A 6000-nucleotide genomic window follows, 5' to 3' on the forward strand; every position below is an offset into this window, starting at 1 on the left:
TAGCAGAGGATCTGCTCAGAATGTATAAGGATTCTGGTGAAATGAATTTTGTCACTGATCTTTTCTAACTCATCAAATCCTTCTCATACTGTATTTCTTTTCAGACATTTCACTATTTGCTGTGCATTAATGCATCACAGCTGAGAATGTGTGGGGCCATAGTTGGCCTTGTTTAGTTAACTTTTAAGCTAACTGCAACTTTTCTTCAAAGAATGCTGTTTCATAGCACTTGTGTTTTCTCCTACCATGCATATAGCTTCTTACCTTGTGCCAAACTTTAGCAACATTTCTAAGGATTCACAATTATGAGGCAGTGGTACTGGATTTCGAAATCTGCACTTCAAAGGGCACTTCAAAGCTCTTCTGACTTTTTGTACTGTCTGTCTCTCATACCTCCATCACTTTTGCCAAGAGTTTGATTAGAGCCAGTGTACTTAGACACCCATCCCAGAGCTCCTAGGAGATTATCATTTTCCTCTCCTCTCCTCTCCTCATTAAATGACAATGTGTATGATATAAACATATGTATTTTTTAAACTGTTTGCAATAGAAATGACTTTTAAAGCAACTATTTTGTATAGAGACAAAAAAGTTCAGATCTGTTTCTGTACAGAAAATGGAAGATCCTGTTTTCAAGCTATCAGTCTAAGTATTCCTGTACATTAAATTTGAGTACACTTGACATACTAATTTAAACAGAAGCATTAAAAAAAATGTAGATTTACTATTCCTCCTTTTTGTCCTTTATAACTTTTTGTATACATATATATATATATGTATTTCTGAAGCAGAGTATAGTCATCTAGAAGTCCAAATTAGATGCAGTAACAAAACCTGGTAGAGTTCAGTCTTTCATGGTACAGTAGCCTTCCTGTGAGTTAATTACACTTTCCCATTGTTATTTGTTTCTTTCTAAAGTCTACGAAGGGTTCCATATGTTCTCGCTAGTTCACACTGTAGCTAGGGATTTTATTGTGGTCTAAATATAGCAAATAAATAGTCCAGATATGCTCAGATTTATTTTGAAAACTTTAGTCTGGATAAAATGAAGGATATGACATTCAGAAGTAAATTTATGAGACTAGAAACAACAACAAGGAGCAGCTGGGAAGCGAGTCAGGAACAGAAGCGTTATCTCTTAACAACCTTCACTTGTACAGAGTGCTGATTACTTCAGAAAAAAATCTCAGCTGCTCTGACCACATCTGTTTTTTTGAGGAGTCCTCTGTTATGCCCTCTTTCTAAATGACAAGGCCCCCTGACATTTCTAGATTTGCCTCTAGGGGTGATGAAAGCCTCAAAGCAAATTAATAAATAAATATAAAGCTAGGAGAAAGGATCTGATAAGAATAAGTTAATTAGAGAAATTTTAGCTGATGTTTCTTATCATAATTGAAACTCCAAATTGTTTTTTGTTTGCCTTATTTGGGGGGAGAAGGGGCTTAACTATGTGAAACACAAAGTGAGTTTATAAAATTCATGGATGACTACTGAAGTTTTAACTTGCAATTGTACTGAGTCTGAAGAAAACTTTATATGGCACAAGAAGAGTTTTAAAATATGCACTGCAATTGGAGTAATTTTATTCTTTAAAACCACCCGAGCTGTGTACAAAGTGATACCTCGTCACAGTGTTAGCATATGGTTGCTATCACGTACACCACAATGTCACACTCTAGCTCCAGACCTGGGCTTACCTGTCTACAGATGCCCTCAAGTTCAGTGCTATCCTCTCATATCTATCCTATATAGACATTAACTACAGATCTGGTTTTGCACCTATCTAACATTATCAAGTTGCATGGAGTTGCTAATGATACCTTTCAAAGAAGCAGTCAGCTTTAAGCTTTTCTGTCTCTCCCTGGAGAGACTTAAAAAAAAAATCAATATTCAGTGGCTGGTCCTGGAATTTATGTAAATATTTTTTAGTTTTTGTTTTGTGGCAATTTAAAACCATAAATAGTTGGCATTGCAAAGGTTTATAATGATATTTTAAGTGATCTTTGAATGTAAGAGTTCATGGAAATATTTTTTAAAAGAAGTTTATAATAGTGTTACTTCAGCTACAGTAAAGCGGACTGCTTCTAAAAACTTAGTTTTTTTTTTTTTCTTTTTTTTCTTTTTTAAATTTTAAACTTTCTGCTTTCAACTGGTATCAAACTCTCTTCTTTTGCCTTGGCCATGGCAATTTTTGTCAGGAGAAAGACCTTTCCAATAATTCCCAGTTGTACAGTGTCAGTACAGAACTTGATCATCATTACCTTTTAAGTCTCCATAGAAATCTGGAAGTTTGCAGTAATTATACATGCTCATATGGACAGAAGACTAATTTAACTTCTGGGGGACTCTCAATGTCTAAGTGGCACTTTGGTCTGGATGTAGTTGAATGTAGCAAGCAACATTTGAAAAAAGATTTTAAGAAATAAATTATATAACATTCACAGCATTAGATATAGTAATGAAGCATAAGCAGACAGCCAAAATCTCAATTAGCTGAAACTTTGTATAGCTGTCAAACAACCTATCCCTTTGAGCTCAAGTAGGCAAGTCTTTAGAGGTATAACACATTTCCCCTTTAGAGGGGAAATGAGGTAAGATTTCTTAATATTATACTGGTGACATAAAAACTTGGTCTGTGCCATTCCTTCCATTTGAAACACTTCGTTTTCCTTGAGCTCCGCATTACTGCTATTTCACTTAGCTGTCTTTTAACCATAAACTATCTCTGTGTAGTCATTCCAGTGGGCTGGAAATTGGTTGTACAATATATATGTATGCATATATGTGTGCAAGTATTAAGTGTCCATATGTGTGCATACATATGCATCTGTACAAGGACAGAGGCTGAAGTAACAGAATCATTCAGACTAGAACAACAGCAGAGGAGGGGATTGTGCAGCTGTGATTTCAGCATGTCATAAGCAGTGAGGCTGAAATACACAGTGCTAGGGGGGAAATCAAAGCCCTCAATAAACGTACACGCAAGTAGATGTGCACACACAATTCTTACACTGAGTACTTGGTAAGTACTCACTGTTAGGAAGAGTAAATAACAGAAAATGGAGCTGTAGCAGAAGAGATTTTTGTATTCTGAGAATGGTTAAAATACTGTATGAAAATGCAAATATACTGTAGATTACTACCATAAATTCTGCATTCAGAATTCTTCTGGATAGGGAGAAGAAATATGCTCTTGTCTTTTCATTCTCTACGTGACACATTCCATTGATTTTCACCTACTAATTCCTACAGTATAATATAAATAAAAATTTTCAGCATCCCATTCTGTGGGGTTCTATGGGGGCAGTTAAGAGTGTTGTCTTCACTTGACAATTATTAATTTTGGCGTTGTCTTTATCCTTTGTTACGGACTCTTATTTGTATTTCATTTCCTAGATAACGAGGACTACCATATAATTAAAGTAATTTGAATATAACCAAGAATTCAGAAAAGGTGAGTGATGAGGAATGTATGATTAATGAAGAAACAGTCCTACTCTTTCCCTCTCTTATCAGCTTTTAATCCCACTGACGTACATAACTGGCTCCAGTTGATGTCACTGGCAGTTTTATGTGGCCTCCACAAATTTTTCAAGGAGCAGCTTCGAATTCCCTTTAGCTGGAAAGAGAGAAAGGAACAGAACTGCCCTGCAATAAAAATGCTGTCATGAGAATAATAATAAAAAAGAGTGTATAATGCTTAATGTTATCAACAGCAGTATTTTATACAGGCAGAAGATCTGAGAGCTATGAGATGGGAAACAGATTTTCTTATGAAGTTAGTCAGAAATATACCCATGGAAGGATACAACTAATTACGATATTGTGAAGCATAAATGGTTGACGTACTAACAAAGAGCTGGAGAGCAAAGAGATGGAGAGAGAACTCATGAAAGAAAGGTGACATCTCTCACCTGACTGAATATGTAATACTGCATCATCACTTCATAGAATCATAGAATCTTTTGAGTTGGAAGAGTCTTCTGGTCTAACTTCCCTGCAATAAACAGGGACATCTAGAGCTACATCAGGCTGCTCAGAATACTGTCCTGTCTGACCTTGAACATCTCCAGGAACGGGGCATCCACTACCTCTCTGGACAACCTGTCAGTGCTTCACTACCCTTATTGTAAAAAACTTTATCCTTATGTCCAATCTAAATCTCCCCTCTCCTTTAGTTTGAAACCATTTCCCTTTGTCCTATCACAATGGACCCTGGTAGTCTGTCTCCTTCCTTCTTATAGCTCCCCTTTAGATACTGAAAGGCTGCTATCTGATCTCCCTGGAACCTTCTCCAGGCTGAACAGCCTCAGCTCTCTCAGCCTGTCCACACAGGGAGTTATTCCACCCCTTGCATCATTTGTGTGGCCCTCCTCTGGACACACTCCAACAGGTCTATGTCTCTCCTGTACTGAGGACTCCACATCTTGATGCAGTAATCCAGGTGAGGCCTTACCAGCACAGAGCAGAGAGGCAGGATCATCTCCCTTGACCTGCTGGCCATGCTTCTTTAGATGCAGCCCAGGATGTGGTTGGCTTTCTGGGCTGCAAGGACACACTGCTGGCTCATGTCTAGCTTCCCATCCATCAGTACCCCCTGGTCCTTTTTGGCAAGGCTGTGCTCCATCCTTACACCTCCCTGCTTGTACTGATACTGGAGGAGGCTGATAAGACCCAGGTGCAGAACTTTGAAGTCAAATTTGTTAAAACTCATGAGATTCACCTGTGTCCATTGCTTGAGCCTGTCTAGGTTCCTCTTGGTATCATCTGAAACTTTCTGAAGGTGCACTCAATCCCACCATCAAAGTCACTGAAGAAGACATTAAAGAGCACTGGTCCCAGTATTGATCCCTGAGGGACACCACTCGTCACTGATCTGTATCTGGACATTGAGGCACTGACCACCACTCTCTGGTGGTCATCTTGCAACCAGTTCCTTATCCATTGAACAGTCTACCCATCATAACCATATCCTTCCAATTTGGAGGGAAGGGTGTTGTGGGGGACTGCATCAAAGGCCTTATTGAAATCCAGATAGATGACATTGACTTTTCCCTTGTCCATCGATGCAGTTACACCATCACAAAAAATGACATGGTTGGTCAGGCGGGATCTGCCCTTGGTGAAGCCATACTGGTTATCCCATATGACTTCCCTCTCTTCTGTGTGCTTAGCATAGCTTCCAGGAGGATCTGCTCCATTAATATTCATTCAAACCTTCCTCCACAGAATGAAAGGGAAAAAATGACTTCATACATTCTATATTATACTTCTGAGAGATTTTCATGGGTCTTGGGGAAAGTGCCAAATACACTGGAAGTGGAGGATTGTTAGCTGTCTCTAAAGAACCAAAAGGAAATGGAGAAAAGGGATGAACTGACCAAACAAGCAGGCAAAATTACAATTTTGTGGCAGGTCACTCTAGGTCTTTTTGACCTTGGCAATAACACAACGGTCATTTTTTATATGAGTGAACTGTCCTTGAATAATTTCTCCAACATCTACAAACAAACTTTTATTCCATATCAAACATGTTTGTCATGTTCTCCTTTCCAAAAAAGTGACAAAAATAGAGTATTTTTTCGTTTGTAACTTGGGAAAATCTAGCTTTTAGCTATCATTCTTTTACTTAGCCCTCCTTAAAATTTATCTGAGCACTAAAATATTATGTCTGTGCTTCTATTTTCTTTCTTATAGAAAAAGATACGGTTGGGGAACAGACTGTGTTCAAACACTTTGCAAGAAAATTTTAACTTTATGAGTGAGAGGAGAATATAACATTTGAGATGACTGAAGTAGGAGCACTGTTCATTTAGTACAAATACCGAATAAGGACTTTCACAAAAATCTAAAGAGACAGTTACTTCTCTTTCATTTGCTTTCTACACCAAATCCAAGAATTTTTGGAGTGGAGGTCTACCTTTCAAGTACTCTGACTTGCATTCTGGAAGTCTCTCTCTACTTTAATTTTGCAGGAAGCCAATTTTCCAAATTAAACAC

Source organism: Phasianus colchicus, chromosome 3, assembly GCF_987193195.1.
Source record: "Phasianus colchicus chromosome 3, bPhaCol1.hap1.1, whole genome shotgun sequence".
Classification (NCBI taxonomy): domain Eukaryota; kingdom Metazoa; phylum Chordata; class Aves; order Galliformes; family Phasianidae; genus Phasianus; species Phasianus colchicus.